Source organism: Petaurus breviceps, unplaced genomic scaffold, assembly GCF_028583685.1.
Source record: "Petaurus breviceps papuanus isolate PSGF00001 unplaced genomic scaffold, PetGlider_PUasm1.0 90977, whole genome shotgun sequence".
NCBI lineage: Eukaryota > Metazoa > Chordata > Mammalia > Diprotodontia > Petauridae > Petaurus > Petaurus breviceps.
This window is the reverse complement of record NW_027187391.1, coordinates 33,311,405-33,332,463: the sequence shown is the minus strand read 5'-3', so window position 1 is coordinate 33,332,463 and position 21,059 is coordinate 33,311,405. Positions and strand designations below refer to the sequence as shown.

General features: G+C 38.5%; 1 long non-coding RNA gene across 3 annotated transcripts in view; it reads right to left on the bottom strand.

Moving 5' to 3' along the window:
• LOC138152907 (uncharacterized) overlaps window positions 1-21,059 on the bottom strand; it is a 123,480-nt gene that overhangs the window by 75,424 nt on the left and 26,997 nt on the right. For 2 of the 3 annotated variants that reach the window (XR_011166226.1, XR_011166228.1), the window contains exon 4: window positions 4,184-4,311. The exons of the other annotated variant lie outside the window; for it this stretch is intronic. This is a non-coding gene — a long non-coding RNA (uncharacterized lncRNA). The remainder of the gene's footprint in view (window positions 1-4,183; window positions 4,312-21,059) is intronic. 3 annotated transcript variants of the gene reach the window in all.

Genomic DNA, 21,059 nt, shown 5'->3' with positions numbered 1-21,059 from the left:
CTGGAGGAGGGCAGTCAGTGTGCTGTGCTTTTCTTTCCCTTCATATGCTCATCATACATTACCAAAAAAATGAACCACCCAAAAAGAAAACCAAACCAAAAAACTTAACAACAATATGCTCAAATGTTTCCTTATTTTTGGAACATTCCAGGGTATGTCTTAAGGGGATGTTATACACACACACACACACACACACACACACACACATGCACAAACACCGAGTCAATCCTGGTGTTTATCTCCAAAACAACCACACTTACCTTTTACCCATTTTAGCCCAACAGTGTCCTCATAGATTCTCTCCCACCATTGTACAATAATCCAAACTTCCCAGCTTCTGGCGCCATGCCTGTCCTTCAGAGCAATTATAATTTAATCTTAACTCAGGCACCCAGTGGCACAAGTGCATTGGAAAGACTCCATGACCACTTCTTTGCCTACCGACCCATTGCCCCTCCCTTCTTCTATAGAGTGGGTTTCCTTATGTTCTACAGGATTGTGGTCCTGTCCTTTCTCTTCATTTTGAGAAGAACAGAGTGAATCGAACAGGATGAATAGGCATGGGGGTAGAAATCTGCCTTGAAGCTCTTACTACATTATCTCCTAGACAGTCCTTCTTAACTTCCCCATTTTTGTTTCAGGTTGTCTATCCCTTGTCATCCTTGGATCCTCACTTTTATTTGTCCCAAAATATTTTGTACCAAAATAGTGGCTGAGTCTTGTCATTTCTACCTCCTTAATACCCTCTACATGTGTCCCACATGGCCACCCATGTAGCTACTACCCTAGTTTAAGCCATCATTGACTCTTTCCTGGACTATAGCAATGGATTCCCAATTGTCTTCCCTTCTATAATTCTCTCCCCACTCCTATCTTTCCTCCATATTATCTGCCAAAGTGATTTTTCCCAAAGTGTAAGACTGACTATATCACCCCTTATTCAATTAACTCTACTGGCTCCCTATTTCCTCTAGGGTGGGGTTCTTAGCCTGGGGCCTGTAGACTCCCAAAACATCCTTAAATAGTATTCCAGGGTTCCATGAAAATGTATGGAGGAAAAGGTATTTTACTTCAATCTAACTGATTTCATTTGTAATTGTATGCATTTTAGAAGGGGTGCCTAGGCCTCACCACATTGCCAAAGTCTTGACAGCAAGAGCAGGGGTGAGAGTGAATATAAATCACTCCATTTGATACGTAAAGCTCATCACAACCTGTCCCCAAACCATCTTTTTTCTCTTATCACACATTAGTTCCCTTCCTACATTTTATAGTCCAACCAAACTGGTCTTCTTTCTGCTCCTTTCCCTCACACAAAAAGAAAACTAAAATATCCTAATGCAAATAAACACTTAAAGTACATTAGCATCCATTAAGCAAAACCATATAAAGAAAGAATAATGGAATGATTTGGAAAACTTGCTGCTGAGTTGAAATCACTTTTACATATTATTTTTTCATTGTTAACAGCGGGCCCAGATACAAGCTCACAATCTAGAGACATTAGATCATTGAGGCAAATAATTTTTAAGGTGCTTTTGCATAATATGAACAGTAAAGATACACAGATGTAACTCTCCAGATCCTCACTGCCTAGAATACATCTAGGTCACTAACTATAACAGTACACTCAGGAATAAATGGTTTGTCAAATCCCAAGGCTTAGCCTTCCTTCTGAATACTGTTTTCCACAGGATTCACTCCAAGAACAGGCTTTAACTCAGTTAATATATTCCCATTCTAGGTCTCCTTGACTAAGAGCTACACATAAGCTTTATCCTATGCAATTCAATCAATTTATAAGGCTAATGATAGCAATTTAACAACAACAACAACTAGTAATTATATAGCACTTTAAGGTTTGCAAAGCATTTTACAAATATCATCTCATTTTTGTTATTAATATCTCCATTTTACAGAGGAGGAAACTGAAACAGGTTAAGTGACTTGCCCAGGTTCATGCAGGTTGTTGCAAGATTAGAACTCAGATATTCCAGGCTCTAGGCCCAGCACTCTAGCCACTGGGCCACATACTTGCCAACATCCAAGCAAAACAAATACTACCTAAGACAAATAGCTAGCAAATAGCTATAGAGAAGGGAAATATGACTCCTGCTGTAAAGCTATTATAGTCACCGGCTGTTATGACCTATTATTTGATTAATAGCTTGACATATACTTTATTTTTAGAAGTATTTTAAAAAAGAAATTCACCTGTTTGGTTAGCTTTAGAGAATAAATAAACTGAATGTTTAATTACTAAGAAACAATTATTATTTATAAATTTATCCTGTTCCTCCAAGACATAGTCAGGGATTTTGCAAAAATAATGAAGCAAATTCAGTCATATTGTTATTAAAAGCAAATAGGTTTTTTGTAACGTTAATAATAAAATAAAAATATTCTAAAATATTATTTATTTCATTTTTATCTTATTTTAAAAATTAAATTGTTTTATAATGTATATAGTACATACATTGATTATATAATATATTGTAACAATATATAATTAATACATAACAATATAACATATGTAACAATGTAATGTTGCTGTGATTTATAAACAAATGTGCAGATCTCTTTGATACATGATTGAAAATATTTTACTGATGAAGTGAGTGATCAAAAAAGTTTAGAGACCACTGTTCTAGCCAATGGAAGATGTGACCTAAGAGGTTTGGGGATCAGGGCCATATTTGGTGATCTATCACATTGAAGAGTACCATAAAATATGAAAGCTAGAAGGGACTCTTGAAACCATCTAATCTAGCCTTCTCATTTTTCAGAAGATAAAATTGAATCTCAGAAAAATTAAGAGATTTGGCCAAGTTCACTAGGATGCCAATCTCCAATTATTGTCCTATGCCCTTTTTAACTAGACAATTAGGTGGCATTGTGGCTAGAGCACTAGATCTAGAGTCAGAAGGACCTAAGTTCAAATCCTTCCTTAGACATTTACTAGCAGTGTAACCCTGGACAAGTTATTTAATCCTTGTCTGCCTTAGTTTCCTCATCTGTAAAATGGTGATAATAACACCTTACTTTCCAGGGTTATTATGAAGATAAAATGAGGCAATATTTGTAAAGCACTTTGCAAACCTTCAAGCACCCTATAAATGATGAGTATTATTGTTGGTATATTTTCTTTTGGTTCCAGCCTTAGTATTCTAACTGCCTCACAGAAACATTGTAAGCATAGTGCTTCATAAAGCTCAATGTGCTATGTAACTGTTGATTAGTATTATTGGTGCTATTCATCATTTCAGTTGTGTCTGACTCTTTGTGACCTATTTGGAGTTTTCTTGGCAGAGATACTGAAGTGATTTCCTTCTTCGGATCATTTTATAGATGAGTATAGCATCAACTCAATATTCACAGCATTGGCAGTGACTGTGAATATGCTGTCATAGTTCTGAATAACAAAATATAACAGACTAAAACATTTATTCAAATACCAGAAAGCCAAATCCCAACACCAGAAAAACCGAATCCATCATAGCAACAAAGAAGTTATTACAGCATAACACAGCAGGGAGGCACACCATACCTAGCTGCCTCCTTGCCTGCATCCTCTCCACCCTCCAGCTCTAGCTGCTTTGACTCCCAGCTTCCTTTGGGCTCTGCTCCACCCATTCAGCAAGCTCCTTCCACCACAGGCTCATGGGATTATCTTTAAATTCACATTATCATTACAACGAGGAAACCGAGTCAAACAGGGTTAAGCAACTTGCTCAGGGTCATACAGGCCAGATGTGAACTCAGGAAGATGAGTCTTCCTGACTCTTGGCCTAGTATTCTATCCACTGCACAATTTAGCTGTTATCATATTACCATGTTAAAAATATTTTGACTCCTTGATCAAATCATATTATTTTGTTAGTGAGATGGTAGTGAGAAAAGAATCCATAATGATGCTATATATAAGATTTGTGAATACTTTGTCTATAGAAGAATAGATTTGTGGAAAAATACAATAATTGTCTTAAAATATTTGAAGATTGTGTGTGTGTGTGTATGTGTGTGTGTGTGTGTGTGTGTGTAATGGGGTTTGGCTTTATTCTTCTTATCTCCAGAGGACAGAACTTGGACCCACAGGTAAAAGTTACAGAAAAGCAGAACTTCTTTTGACATAAGGAATAACTTTCCAGTAACCTGAAGCTGTTGGAAAAATGAAATTGACTACCTTCTGAAGTAGTGAGCTCTCCATTGCTTGAAGATCTTCAATCATGATGGATGGGATGGTCACTTGCTGTGAATATTGTAGAGGATGTTTTTAAATGACTTTCAAGGTTTCTATTAATTCTTAGACAACTAGAAAGGAATCAGTAGACAAGGAGAGACCAAAGAGAAAGAGTAGAAATGATTGAGCTGCTGATCCATGGGAGAATATTGGCCAGAATGGGATCAAGGGGAGAGGGAGAGGGATTAGTCTAAATGAGGATAAGGACCCCATGACTATCAGAGACTGAAATAAAGGTCACCTGGGTAGCAAGCATCAAAGATAAGATCTAAACCCAGATCCTCTGATTCTAGAGCCCATGTTCATCCCACCATACCATAATTCAACCAAATATTCCAGACTGGCTTTACCCTGATCCTTTTAAAATTAATTAATTAATTTTTGGTTTTCAGTATTCACTTTGATAAGATTTTGAGTTCTAAATTTTTTTCCTCTCCCTTCCCTCCATCCTCTCCAAGACAACATGCAATCTGATATAGGTTACAATGTATGATCATATTAAAAATACTTCCACATTAATCATGCTGTGAAAGAAGAATCAAAACAAAAAGGGAAAAACCACAAGAAAGAAAAAACAAAAACAAAAAAAGTGAAAATAGTATGCTCTGATCTGCATTCAGACTCCATAACTCTTTCTCTGCATGTGGATAACATTTTCCATCATGAAATTTTGAAATTGTCTTAGATCATTGTATTGCTGAAAAGAACTAACTGTCAAAGTTGGTCCTTGCACAATGCTGCTGTTAGCGTGCACAATGTTCTCTTGGTTCTGTTCACTTTACTCTGCATCAGTTCATGTAAGTCTTTCCAATTAACATGATTTTTTTTTGAATCCTGACACTGTCATACCTCCAAGTTTTGTGTCACCTGCAAACCTGAGCAGGATGCTATGTATGACTTTACCCAAGCTCAGGGACAGATGCCTACAAAATCCCTGTAAGGCCACAAGGACAGGGATGAATAGTAATGATAACTAACATTTTGCTGTGCTATAAAGTCATTCAACCAATAAACATGTATTAAATACCTGCTATGTGCCAGGCACTATATTAAGTGCTGGGGATATAAAGAAACATAAAAGCTTCTGATCTCAGTCTAATGGGGGAGACAAACATGGAAACGACTCTGTAATAACAAGTCACATAAAAATAAATTGGAAATAATCAATAGAGGCAAGACCTTAGAATTAAGAGAGATTGAGAAAGACTTCACAGAGAATGTGGGATTTTAGCTGGGACCTGAAGGAAGCCAGGGAAGGCAGAAGGCTGAGATAAAGAGGGAGAGTGCTGATGGCATAGCATATAGTAAATGAAAATGCCAAGAGTCAGAAAATGGAGCATCTTCTTTGAGGAACAGCAAGAAGGCCAATGTCACTGAATCATACATGGAGTAGATGGGAGAGTATTAGGTGGAAGAAGATTGAAGGTGAAGGCACAAGGGCAGTTTATGAAGAGCTTTGAAGCCAGAGAATTTTTGCATATTTGATCCTTGCAGTAACTATATGAAACAAGTGTTACAGGTACCTATTTAAAGAAACACAGCAAAACACATTCAATTTAATTACATTCATTCAGTTTGTTTATACATTTTATACATTCTTCTATACATTGAATAAAAATTCAATAAATAAAAATTCAAGGATAGCCTTGATGTTACTGAAGTATTGAAGTGTATAAAAAATAAAAATCTTTCCGAACATGGAGAAAAGTTCTACACCTGCTGAGTGATGAAGTCATAGCATCATGCTCCTGATGTCAGGGTCCTCTTTGAGAAAGAAGGACAAATAACAATAATTCTCCTGCAGTCCAACATATGCTGGGGGCAAAGGATCAGAAGACTGAGAGCTGGAAGGGCTAATACGTTCAATATGCTACGTGTGTGCACACAGGCAAACACGGTGAATCAGAGCATAAGTGACAAGATAAACAATCAGAAAGTCCACTCTGCTAAGGCACTGTACTAGACACTGAGAATACAAAGAAAACAAAATGCAAAGTCCAGCGCTCTTTCTCTTACCCCTTCCCTCCCCCTAATAGGTATATCAATCAAGTCTAAGTGTTGAAGTCCAATCTATTTTTGAATGACAATTCACTAAATGGGTTGATCTTAGTCCCCACCAGCAGCCAGGCTTTAGCCAATCAGAGAATAGTGTGAATGAATTTTAATTGGGCTGCCTGGCCCTGTGTCCTCTGCTTTGTAGCAATAGTCTGCTCTTTGAGTGATGAAAGAGCCCTGGGAGCTGTGTCCTGACCTCCAGGAATGTGTGGACTGTGGAGTGTGCAGGATGCTGGAAGGCAGGAGATTAGAGGAGAGATTGGCAAGAGAATGGCTGGGAAGGACAGGGCAGTATCGAGAGAAATGCTTGGGTCTTGGGCATGTGAGAAAGTGGGGTCACATTTAAGATACCCAGAGAAGGAGGCAGAATCAAATGATTCTTGGTGGGTGATAGTGGAAAGGTAAAACGAAGGTGGTGGAAGAAATATGACCACCTCAAACTTCACATTTTCCAGAGCCATGCATGTTTCATTCCTTTCTTTTCTTCCTCTTTTTTCACCAGATCTTGTGAAATCTCATAATGACCATCCTTTCTTCATCTTTTCCATGTTTCCACTTTATTCCAACCACCCTTATTTCAGTTGATTTCTCACTTGCCCCGCCAGAGTATCTGTCTCTCGAAATTTCCACTCTGCTCCCCTCTCCTTTTTTGCTATCAGTGAAAAGTGGTTTTATCGATAGGGTTAATTTTGGTTTTATCCAAACCTGGGATTTAATTAGTATAAGTAGCTTCCTAGTGAGGAATCACACTGTGGGAATGTTCCATAACTTAAAGGCTTACAGAGCTGCCTGGGGAGCAAAGAGGACACGTGATGACTAACACATGTCAAAGGCAGAACTTAAACCTAGGTAGTCACAACCCCAGAACAACCTTATCTACCCTATGACATGATGCCTCCCACTAACAGTAGTAATAATAAGCTCAAGATGAATAATACAAATTATTATTAAATTTTAATTCAATTGATATGAATAACCATAATAATAACCATAACAATAGCAAACATTTATGCAACATTTTAAGGTGTTCAAAGTGCTTTGCATATATTAACACATTCGATACTCACTTTGTAAACCTTGCAGCATTATATAAATCCTAGCTATTAGGATTATTATCACACAGATCCTATAATGTGACATGATATGTCATGTTATATTCAATAATATGAAAAAATAATTTCAAGAGGGAGATGTTACTAACTGGGAGGATCAGCAAGGTCTCCTGGAAGAGATGGCATCTGAACTAAGGTGAGAAGAAAGTCTATGCCCATCCTGAGAAATCACTTGTGCAAAGGGACAAAGGTAAGAGATGGAATCCCATGGATGAGGAAAAGCTAGTGGTTCAACTAGAGTAGTTTGTAGTGAGTTAGCTTGAATAGGTCAGAGATTATGCAAAGGGGAATGGTAGGAAAGAAGACTAGAAAAGTGATGTGACTCAGATTGTGAAGAGTTTTCAGTGCCAGACTGAGGATTTTTTTCCCTAGAGGCAATCATGAGGCATTGATGATTTTGTTGGGGAGGGAGGGTTAAGGGGTGACACAATTGAATTTGTGTTTTAGCAATAACATTTTGAAAGCTGTGCAAAGGATAGGTTTGAGACAGGAAGGAGTGAAGGGTGAGAGGCCACTTAGGAGTCTATTGTGATAATCCAGGCAAGAGATGACAGAAGGCCTGAATTCAAACACAGCAGAATTGGGGGGGGGGGGCCAAGAGAAAAGCACTGAGGTTCCAAGAATGAATGCCACTCACATAAGGGAGCAAAAAGAAAAGATGTCCTTGTTAAAAAAAAAAAAGTTATCTTGGTACAGAGTGGGAAGAACTCATTTTGTAGCTAGAAGACGTAGGTTCAAATCCTCACTGTGACACTGGACAAAACACTTAAAAAACACATTCTCTAAGGAATTGTGAAGCCAGTGAGTGACATAATGTCTATGGACATATAACTAGCTTTAAATATGTGATTCTACACACATATATATACATACAATGTGTTTAGTATATAGTAATCACTTAAAAATGCTTGTTGAATAGATGGTTAATCCATCATCTAAATAATTCATAGACTGTGATTCATTCATGATGAATTTACATTAATATTAAAACTATACTTTTTCACACTTAGCACCTTTAAGCATCGCTTAAAGCTTGCTAATATGGAATGACAACACCAAAATTGCACCCCTGACGTCTGCTAATAAGTCAATGTGAAGGAAGGTTGGACTAGGAAGCCTTAAATGAGATATTTGTAAAGTGCCTGGTGCATAACAGACACTCAGTAAATTGTTGTTCCTTTCCAGTTCTAAATCCAAATCTATGATCCTAAAGGTGTTGAAAGACACAATCTAGCTTCCATCTATCTTTTTAGAATGACTTCACATTGTTGTTTAATCAATTAGTTGTGTCCTACTCTTTGCAATCTGACTTAGGGTTTTCTTGGCAAAGATAGATACTGGAGTGGTTTGCCATTTCCTTCTCCAGATCATTTTACAGATGAAGAACCGAGACAAACAGGATTAATTAACTTGTCCAGGGTTACACACTTAGTGTCTGAGGCCAGATTTGAACTCAGGAAAATTATTCTTCCTGACTCCAATCCCAGCAGTCTAGTCACTATAAAACTTTTTCAGTACTGTCCGATTCTCGGTGACCTCACTTCAGGTTTTCTTGGCAAAGACACTGGAAGGGTTTGCCATTTCCTTTTCCATATTATTTTACAGATGAGGAAACTGAGGCAAACAGGGTTAAGTGACTTGCCCAGGTCACACAGCTAGTAAGTGTCTGAGGCTGGATTTGAACTCAGGTTCTCCTTACGCCAGGCCTAGCATTCTATTCATTGCACCACATTACTACCCTTCATATACTCTATATTTCAGCCAAAATATCCTATTGTTTCCTACAATTCCCTGAGCAAGGATTCCATCACTTGCCTCCATATTTTGGCACATGTTGTTCACTAAACCTGGAACACATTCCCCCACCATTTATGTCTCTTAGAATGCTTAGTTTCCTTCCAGACTTAGCTCAGGTGTTAGTTACTTCCTTCCCCAGTAACTCTAGCTGGTAGTGTTCTATGTCTTTTGAAAATACTTTGTAGTTATTTATCAATGTACATAGTATATAAACTCTTTGAGGGCAGGATTTTTTAAAAATTCATTTTTGTCTTTGTGTCACCCAGCAGAGTGTCTCACACTTAATAATTTTCTGTTGTATCGAATTGAATCAAATAAGTTTTTTCACCCAGGCCCATAAGCAAACAGCACATCACTAGATTTAGAAGGTATTTAGACTAATGAAGTACTAACTGTAATGAGTCCTCACATATGTTAATCTATTCCCTCATGACAACCCAGTGTTTTTCTTACACTGACCACTGGGTAGTAGTGATTTCTTCATCTGCTACAGTCAGCAGTTGGGGAGAGAGATGGCCATATGAGGCCACAGACCGAAATGTCCTGCTTCAACTGGCTGGGGGAGGTGATGGATGGGCAGCAGATGCTTCAATCAGTCGCAGACTCTCTCCCTTGCTCACTCAGTTTAAGGATTGAAACACACCAGAAACAGTTCAGCTGTTTGGGAAAGGAAGCCTAGGGTGGGCTTGGAGTCCTGGACCTGATTAACTCTAGACGTATTGGGAAGAAAAATCCATCTGCATTTCTCCCCTGCCTCCATGTGCAAATTGACCCTAAAAGAAAGTATTCAGTGGATCTGGGCATTGCTCTTGCATTAAGGCTATGAAAATTGATCATTAGCAGAGTCGTCTCTACTTTTGAATGCCAGAAGAGGACAAGGGTTGTTGGAGAGCCAAGCTGAACAAAGTGCAAAGGGTTTGAGTCAGGCCTCCTGGGGGCAAGGCAGTACTGACCTATGGATAATGTTGCAGACAGACAGGTGTCTGGGTCACTCGTCAGGCACAAGTTGGAGGAGCTTTGCCCAATGTGCCTGGTGAAAGTGGAGAGTGGAGAGAGTGAAAGAAACTCCCCCTTGGACCTGGGGCATCTCAGTGACTCACAGACAGATGGATGACTAATGATATAGGATCCTGTTCCCAAGAGACCAAATTTTAGTGTACTTGGCCCCAGTTTTAGAGATCATGGTCAGTCTTAATGCTAGTACTATAGGTAAGGGGGCAGTCATGACAGGAGAGACAGGGAAGGAAAAGGAACTCTTTCCTCTTAAGGACCCCAACCTCTTAGAGTCAGCACATTTACTGAGGCCAAGATGCCCCGTCTACTCTGGGAGTCTTCTGCTGAGGAGTTGAACAATCTTTAGTGAGTTTCTCTCAGGGATCTCAGACTGAGAGAAAGAGCCTGAGGCTAGAGGAAGCATCTGCTACCCCATCTATCACTTTCTAGAGCCTATTAGAAGACAGTGTTCTGTCCATAAGTGGGACAAGCCATCTCTCTCTCTCTCTCTCTCTCTCTCTCTCTCTCTCTCTCTCTCTCTCTCTCTCTCTCTCTCTCTCTCTCTCTCTCTCTCTCTCTTCACTGGCAGGCAAAGAAATCATTACCCATCCCTGGAAGAAAAACTCCATTCTGTCATGAGGGAATATATTAAAAGTGGGAGAGAGCACATTACCATTAGTCTTTGGTGCCTATCAAGTCTCTAGACACTCTCTCCAGATTCCTGTATGTATGTTAGGTACAAACCTATTTCTTCAATCCCTTCTCTGGTGAAAGACATTCAGGTAAAAGAGAGACCTTGTGAGGCAATGAGAGAGAAGAGGGTGACTCAAGAGGAAGGTATGGGAGGCTACACTCTCCCCTTCCTTCTTGGCTCCAGGAAATGAGGTACCATTCAAAGAAGGGTCTAAGCACAATGTGGCACAGTGGCCAATGAGCCTAGGTTCAAATTCCAAGTATTCTCACTTGTATTGTGACCTTGAGAGCACCACTATTTCATTTCTCTGAGAATTTATACAAATGCAAAATGAAAGATCAGGGATTTTTAACCTGAGGTCCAGGTTAGGGTTAGTGAACAGATTTCCAAGAGACCATGAATTTGAATGAGAAAATAATGCATCTTTATTTTTGGTAGCCTCTAACTATAATTTAATATATCCTTCTATTATGAATTTTTTCAACCACACTATGCTAACAGGTTCAAAGTTTTCAGTAGATTGACACAGGGATCCATGATGCTGAAAAGGTTAAGAACACAAGGACTAGATATGATTTCTGAAGTTCCCTCTAGCTCTCAATACTCTGACTATGACAGACTGATCTTTCCACACTGATCTCACATTACTCCCCTTTCACGTATGCTACACTCCAGCCAAACTGGCCTACTTTATATATTCTCCATAGTTGACACTGAATATCTCTCCCTCCATGTCTTTACTCAGGCAGTTTCCCATGCCTGGAATGCTCTCCCTCTTCACTATTGCCTCTTGGAATCCCTAGCTTCCTTCAAATCTTTCTAGGGCTACTCACCCTTAATTATTAGACTTCCTATCAAAATTACTTTGAATATATATTTTGCATTTATTTACTTATCTACATACATAGTTTTTTTCTCCAAGAGAACATAAAATTCTTGAAAGTAGGAGCTGTTTTACTTTTATCTTTTTATTACCAGAACCTAGAATAATGCCTAACACACAATAGACATAAAAATATCTTTTCCTTGATTGGTCGATTAACTGCTTTGTATCCACAGCACCCATCACAACACCTGGAAGATAGTAGATGTTTAATACATTTTACTGAATTGAAATGAATTTAATTATTATTCATTATTCCTTGTTATTGCAGAAACATGCCAAATGGGCTAGAAGATAAAAGAGTGGAGGGGAAAATCAAGGATTAGTCTATACATCTTCATCTGTGACCCTACTTTCCTGCAAGTATAGTGCACACATGTATCTTTCAATGATGCCATATCTTTTTCAACCCTCTTACTAGTTGGAAAGCTCAACTCTAATCTCCTGTCTTCCAAGATTGTGCACACCTGTGGCTCACACATTCCACCAGTACTGTATTGGTCTCCCAAAGGAAAAAAAAGAGTACTATAATAAAATTGGGGAAGAGATGGGTGGAAGGGGACAAAATAGACCAGGTGAAGACTTGATCTCAAACAAAACCTGTGTTATTTTTCTCTTAGTGATTTTTCTGTTAGTTCTGAGTTATTTCATCCTTGTTTTTGTTTTTGTTTTTGCTTTTTGAAGGGGCAATTGCGGTTAAGTGACTTGCCCAAGGTCACATGACTAGTAAATGTTTAATGTCTGAGGTCGGATTTGAACTCAGGTCCTCCTGACTACAGGGCCAATGCTCTATTCACTGTGCCACCTAGCCACCCCAACCTTCATCCTTTCTGAACTAACTTCTACATGTGATTGCTTGAGAGAACTTGGAATAAGATCTCTTGGGTCATTCACACTTCTCAGTTGCTCTATATTGAGCATTCCATAAGTTTACAGACATATTAATTATTAAAACTAGAAAGGATAGGGGCGGCTAAGTGGTGCAGTGAATAGAGCACTGGCCCTGGAGTCAGGAGTACCTGAGTTCAAATCTGGCCTCAGACACAACACAAAATTTAGTCGTGTGACCTTGGGCAAGTCACTTAACCCCAACTGCCCTCCAAAAAGAAAACAACTAGAAAGGATCACCAAGGTTATCCAGTACAACCCACTCATTCTACAGATGAGGAATTGCTTTCCATATGAGGACTCTTTCTGGTTCTGTGGGATTTAAATGACAAATCAGTCATTAATAAAAACTAACAAATCAACCCTTTTTATTGGGCATATAATGATGTTTCATTTATTTATTTCACTTTTTATTTATTTCTTTCACCAGGCCCAAGTGAATTATTCAATTCATTGGCACTTTTGAAAGAACATCTCTATATGTAAGAGTGGTGTGACCAGATATTAGATCTTTAAAATTAATGAGAACCTTAGATTACATCTACTAGTGCATACAGAGAATGGTTGGCCTAACATCTATAGCCAGTACTGAATAAAGATCATGTTTTTAGGTTTCCTGCCTTAGGCTCCATCTTATGTAATGATGAGGATGACGATAATGCTGGCTAACATTTATATGATTTTTAAGATGTGGAAAACACTTGAAATATATATGATTTAATCCTCACAATAATCCTATGAGGTAGGTGCTATTATTATCCCCACTTTATACATGAACAAAGTGAGAGAGAAAGAGACAGATACACAGAGAGAGACAGAGAGAGACAAAGAGAGAGAGATACAGAGAGACAGAGAGACAGAGACAGAGACAGAGAGACAGACAGAGAGAGAGACAGAGAGAGAGAAGGATTAATTGACTTGCCCAGGATCACATATCTATTAGTTGTCTAGGGCAAGATTCAAACCCAAGAGTTACTAAATCCAAATCTAGTGCTCTATCCAGTATCCCATGTTAATTTGATTCCTAAATACATCTCTTGTTCTCTTTTTCTTCTGTTCCCCATAATCATACAAATAAATAGCACATGGAAACATTTTGTAATTTTTTTATCCACCACCACTGACCAATTTTTTAAATCAAAGCAATGTCCTTGATTAATTAAAACTAAACTCTTCTAATTCCTGCAGTTGAGTTCCAGGCTCACCACTTGCCAACTGTGTATACTTGTAAGCAAGTGATATAACTTCTCTGAGTCTCAGTTTCCTCATCTGCAAAATGGAGAGGATAATATTTGTGCTGCACAGCCTGAAGGGCTGTTGGAGGGAAAATACTTTGTAAGTCATAAATTGGTATATGAATGTTAGCTATCATTGTGGTTGTTAGCACATTACTGACCAGGACAACTTTTATTTCTGTTTTTATTTATCACCTCCACACCCATAATCAAGAGGCTAGAATTAGAAACTGTAGCTTGGACAGAGTTCCCACCAAAGCAAGTCTTGCCAATTTATAACACATAAATTCTAGAAGGCATTGCCATTCTTTAAAAAAAATGTCACGGTGCTCAGAGGTGAAGACAAAAGAATAATAATTATTACAAATTAAGTGTTCTTTGATACCCTTTCCAATTATGCCTTTCTCTGACTTAAAAATAAAATAACACAAACTACAGTCATATGAGAAAAAAGTGAATGAGAATGGACAAAGAATTCTAATGGGGATTGAGTAGCAGGAAAGGTTGAAAAAGAGTTAGGATACATTGTGTTTGAAATTAATTAACTTAAATGTAAGTAGTTACTATATTAATTTAGTTGTTTGAATTAATATTTGATTTTAAATTTCTAATAAAATATTTAACTTTGAAAAATAACTGTCAGAGATACCATAGATATAGGAATAAAAACAAAAGAATTATTAAAAATGAAAAATTCTGCTACTAGGGAAAATATTAGCTTTATCAGAAGAATGTTGAAAAATTGACTCTCTTGCTACCTTGATCTCAGGACATATTATTTTCTCCCCACCCGCAAAATAAAATTTTTATTTCAAGATAAAAGTAAAGGAGAAAAGAAAGGTGAAAATGGAGAAAAATAGTCATTTAGCCCCAAAGGGCATATTAAAATTTGCTCTGCCAGTGACCCCACTGAGGAAGCAAAAGATCAATAACCTATAATTCTCATCACCCCCACAATTTGGAATTAAATATATTATTCAAGTATCATATTGGCAATGATTAATGTAACACTACCATTATAGTCCTTAACCACTAGATTCCCCTACACTTAAAAAAGTGAATACTAGGATTCTATGAACCCCAACCTCAAATTATATTGGCAATGTCAAAATCCAAATAAAGAGGTGTGATCATGAGTATGGTATAATCCAGAGAGGTTAAGGAATGAGGAAAAGCTATTGGATTGTGGGATTAGTTATTGGTAACCTTGGAAAGATCAATTTTCATAGAATGAAAGCATTAGAAGTCAAATTACAAGAGGTTAACAGATGAAGAATCGGAGGCAGCAAGTATAGACTATTCTACTAAAATTTGGCAGTTCAAGAAATATGGTAATATTGCTTGAAGCAGCAACTGGATAAAGGGGAGGTTTGTAAGACTTTTAAAAACAACTTTTGGATTTTGGGGGGCAAAAGAGAGAGAACAGAGAGGAAGATATTAAAAATGAAAGGGAGAAAGAAAACAGATGACAGAGAAAAGTCCCGCAAAGTTCAAAGAGTCTAGCGTCAGAGCTCAGGTTGAGAAGTTAGCCTTAGAAACTCAAAATACCCCTCTGAAAATGGGAAATGAAGAAGACAATGAATGGGGTTAGAGAGATATGCCAAGGAATGGAGGAAGAAGTTGTGACAGATTCCACCTTCCATCTGTAGCTCTGTTTGGTTTCAGCTTCACAGAACATACCCCTCCCAGGACAGACTCATCACTTTAGATCTCATCAGCAGGCTGCTAACTTAAATATTCAATGCCTTTCCACCTGCCATGGTTTCCTCCCCCTCTTTGATTGAAGTGCTGGAGGACGGAGCACTCAACTGCACCCAAAGCTTTCCTTTATAAAATATGGGACCTGTATTGTGTAACTCACTCCATATGAAGCTCTGATTGGTTTCAAGATAGTCCCTTCCTGGTACCCACTTCGTTTCCCCACACCTTTCCATGTTGTCTCCTATTAGATTCCAAATTCCTTCATTTTTAAGGATCTTGATTTTAGGGACTGCCTTTCTTTTTCTTATTTGTATCCCCAACACTTAACACAGTGTCTGGCACATAGTGGGCACTTAATAAATGTTTATTGAATTGAATTGAATGACAATGTTTTCAACAAAATAAAAGCAAAGTTATACTAATTAAGGCGCAAACAGGGTAAGGTTGGAAACTTAAGAGGAGTGGAAAAGCTTGGAGAGATACCACAAAAAGTGGTACTCACAATAATTTCTCTAAAAACTTAAAGACTGGGGAGTCTAGGTGGCACAGTGAGTAGAGTGCTGGCCCTAGAGTCAGGAGGCCCTAAGTTCAAATCTAGCCTCAGACACTTAACACACAAAAAAATAGCTGTGTGACCTTGGGCAAGTCACTTAACCCCAATTGCCCTACCTTTCCCCCTCCAAAAAAAAGATTTAACCCCCCCCCAAAGAAGAGAAAGTGAAGGCCAAGATTTCTCAGCCCTTGTGGCTTGGCATAGCGAATATCTTGCCAGGCCAGGCTTGGAGTCAGGAACACCTAAATTCAAATTCCACCTCTGACATTTGTGTGTCTACCTGTGACTATGAGTAAGTCATTTAACCTTTATGGGCCTTAGTTTCCTTACATATAAAATAAGAGGATTAAACTAGATGGCTTTTAAGGTCACTTTCAGATTTAAATCTATGATCCTATGATGGATGCTCTAGGTATTCCCATATCTATGTAGAGGACACTTGTTTCTTAGTCTTGAAATCCAACCTTCAAAAGAAGAGAACTGGGGCAGCTAGGTGGCATAGTGAATAGAGTACCGACCCTGGAGACAGGAGGACCTGAGTTCCAATGCTATCTCAGATACTTGATGCACTTACTAGCTGTGTGACCTTGGGGGAGTCACTTAACCCCAACTGCCTTGCCTTCCCCCTTCCAAAAAAAAAAAGAGAACCCCACTATATTTGCTATGATGAATTAAGACTTACCCTTCAATCTAAAATAATTTAAAAGAAAGAGAATGAAAAAGAAAGGAGGTTTTTCCACCACTTGTATCTCCATTCTTTGGCCACCTAATTCACAAGTAAGATGCTTTTGTTAAGTTACAGAATCAAACTGAGGAATTAGCTGTAAATAACTACAAGGTCAAGCTGTGGGGACAGTGAATGAGTAAAGGTCCCAATGTCTCTTCTATATTACAGGTTACATCAAAAATGCATATCAGTGTAAGGTGCCTCTTTCTTCTGCTCACAGTTGTATTCCACTCCATTTAAACTCTGAAGTGCACTTATGTCTCAAATTTAACCTAGCTTGGAAAGGCATCTCACTCAAAGACGATCTTGTTTATATAGAAATGGAATGTGTCAAGTAACAACGTTTTGAAAGCCCTTGTTATGAGACTGTAAGAACATAAATGAGTAGTTACTACAAGTGGTAACATAATCTTGCAGCAGTTGTAGAGGAGCTGAACTTTTTGAATCAAGGGTTTATGCTCCGGGAATGTTTTGGTGAATTGTTGCCATGATAATCCATTGGTGTGAACAGCACTTGGTGACCCAGGCTAGCAGTCATTGGCTGCTACTTTATAATAGTTAAACAAAGAGCTCTGCCTTCTTGAAATAAATAATTGTGCACTATAAATTCCCTAGATTTCATGACTGAAAGTATATGTTCATTTTCCCCACTGAACACTTTTCTCCTTTTCCAGCAGCTGGTGTACAGTGGTTTATTTTGTTTGTTCCCCCCCCCCACCTCCATCAGCAAGTGATGAGAGAATATTAGATTTGTAGGTAAAAGATGTGAGTTCAAATCCAAATTCAGTTACTTACCAACTATGTAATTGCTGGCTAGGCTCCATGTCCCTACATGTAAAATAGAGCTAATAATATATGTGGCCTACTAACCTCAGAGGGTTATTGTTAGTAAGAACTGTTTGGCCAAGCAAATCTGACACATACTGTCTGTGTGACCTTGGGCAAGTCATTTGACATTTCAATGCCCCAGAAAACTCTTGAATAATATAAAATGCAAAGAAGATGCTGATCTGTTCTTCATGGGAAGCTCCATACCCTTGAGAAAATAATGGATTCAGGTTTTTTTTTTTTAAAGGGAGCAATAAGACAAGAAGTACACACTGGATTGGCAAAGCAACTATTTACTCTTTAAGATGTGGTGATTGACATTCTGGAGAAGATGGAATTCTGGCATCTTCTGGAAAGGTGATGATAATAACAATTCAAATTTATAAAAGACTACTGCCCTGCCTCTCTTCCTAATATAGTAAAGGAGGGAAATCAGTACTCCCTTTTGCCCCTTTTTTTCTGGGTTTTTTAAGGACTTATGTATTTATAGCTCTGCTGGTAAATTAATTCACTCCTAATGAGTAGTCTTATTAATCAGAGGCAAAAAGTCACTTGAACCACCCACAGTTAGGGCTCCTCTATTGCTGTAGGAGTCATAGACAATCTCTATGAAAATTATGTTTGATCATCTTGTTATACACCTTTGACTTCCGCAAGCAACATTATGGAATTAATCTTATTTCTCTGTATTATTTGTCACTATTTATTGATGTTTTTTTAATGGTATGTTTCTGACCATATGTTTAAAGATACAAAAGAAAAACTTGAGCATCACCTTAAAGTATCAAGGGTCCTAACTTCAAATTTACTTATTCTATTAGCTGTATTTAAGGTGTGAAGAAAGTTAGCATGGTAAAGGAAACAGAGATCTAGCCTTTCAGTGAAAGCCTGGGTCAGTCTCTTTCTTACACATATTGATTGTGTGTCCCTGGATAAGTCCCTTAACTTATCCCCAATAGACCCCAACCTATTCTTAGTCAATCCATTAAAATTTATTAAGCACTTAGTATATTCTAGGAACTATATTAAGCAACAGGGACACAAAAAGGAACAAGACAGTCCTCACAAGGATCTCACAATCTAATAGGTCAGCTAACGAGCAAATGGATATGTACAAATAAACTATATACAGGACAGATAGGAAATAATTAAAAGAGGGAAAGCACTAGAATTGAGAGGCGTTGAGAAATACTACCTGTAAAAGATGGGATTTTAGCTGGGATTTCAAGGAAGCCAGGAAGTGGAGATGAGGAAGAAAAGCATTCCAGGCATGGTGGACAACCAGAGAAAAAGCTCAGAACCAAGAGATGGGGTGTCTTGTTCATGGAAAAGTAAAGAGGCCACTGTCATTGAACTGAAGAGGACCTAGGAGGGAGGGAGGTGTAGAAAGGTGGATTGGGAGAGACTGGTTATGAAGGGCTTTGAATGCCAAACAGAAGATTTTTTATTTGATCTTGGAGGTAAGAGGAAACCACTTTTGTTTACTGGGTTGAGGAGTGACACGGTCAGATCTGAGCTTTAGGAAATTCACTTTGGTGGCCAAGTAGAGACTGAATTGGAATGGGGAGAGGTTTGATGCAGGCAGACCCACCAATATGCTATTGCAATATGCCAGGAATGAAGGGATGAGAGCCTGAACTAGAATGCTGAGAGTGTCAGAAGAAAGGAGGGGACGTATTCAAAAGATGTTGCAAAGGTAAAATCACCTGCCTTGGCAACAGCTTGGACATGGGAGCTGAGAGATAGTGAGGAATCTAGGGTGACTCCTAGGTTGTGAACCTGAAGAACTGGGAGAATGGTGTTTCTCTCTACAGTAATAGTTAATAATAGTGCTAATAGTATAGTTAGAAGGAGGGAGGATTTAGGGGGAAAGATAATGAATTCTGTTTTGGTCACGTTGAGTTTATGATATCTATTGGATATCAAGATGACTGAAAGGCAGCAGATATTTTGGGGCAGGATCTGAGAATCATCAGGATAGAGATAGTAATGAAATCCATGGGAGCTGATGAGGTTACCATGTGAAGTGGTGTAGAGAGAAAAGATAAAGAGGGCCTAGAATGGTTAGATGATATGATTTGGATAAGGATCCAGAAAAGCAAACTGAGAAGAAGTGGTCTGATAAGTAGGAAAAGAACCAAGAGGGAGTGGTGCCCCAAAAATCTAGAGAGAAGAGAATATCAAGATGGAGATTGTAACTAATAATGTCAAAGGCTACAGAAAGGTGGAGGAGAATAAGGATTGAGAAAAGACCATTGGGTTTGGAAACTAAGAGATCATCAGTAACTTGGAGAGAGAGTAGTTTCAGTGGAAGGATAAAGATGAGAGTGGGGTTGGAAGGACCAAACAAGGATTTTTTGAGAATAGAAATGATTGTAGGAAGTATAGAAGGAGCCAGGAGACCAGAAGAAATTGAAAATAAGTGATAGAGTGAGGATGACAGAAGTAATCTCTTGAAGGAGATGGGACAAGATGAGGTTTCTTGTCTAGGAAGAGGGACTAGTCTTGGCAAGGTGTAAGGCCACCTCTTCGTGTGACATAGGTATGAAGAAGGAGATAATGGCTGAAAGCATATGAGTGTTTGGAGATAAAGAATTGGGGAGAAGATAGAGCTCATGGACAATGACCTCAGTTTTTTCTGTAAAATATTAGACAAGGTTCTCAGCTGGGAGGGTGGGGGAAGGGCAGCCATGGGAAGTTTGAGGGAGGATGAAAAGGTTTGGGAGAGCAATTATAGAGAGTGGAATAGTGAATTGATGAGGGATTGCCTATCAACATTGAAGACCAAGTTGAGGTTTTGTAACATAACAATTGCATGGATTTTTCCACTTTTGTTCAACAGCACATGGATAGGAGATGGAAGAAGTGATCCAAGACTGAGGCTTGGCAGGAGTTATCAGCAATATGATGAAGAGAAGAGGACAGTGTAGTGAACTGGTTCACCAAGGAGTCAAGATGGGGAAAAGAGGAGAAGACGGCTAATGCAAGGGTGATAGGCTAGGAGAGAACTGAGGGGTCAAGGAACTAACAGTCATGGTATGGATAAAGACTGGAGTTTGGTAAAGAAATGCAGACAGAAAGGTGAAAGCCAATAAATTATGATCAGATAAGGGAATATGGGAATTCTGGACATGGAAGTGGTGCACTTTATGGATAAGGGCAGAATTGGATAGGAGAGAAAAATTGTGATCCAGGCATTGGTGAGGAAGGAAGAGGAGTAATCTAGAAGGCTCTACTAAATAGGTACTGGGATTTTGATTGGGTGGTAGATGTAGATTAAGTGGATTGAAAGATCAGGTAGAGGAAGAACCTAGAAGTGGCAACAAGAAGTATTCCAACTTCCCAGCCTTGAT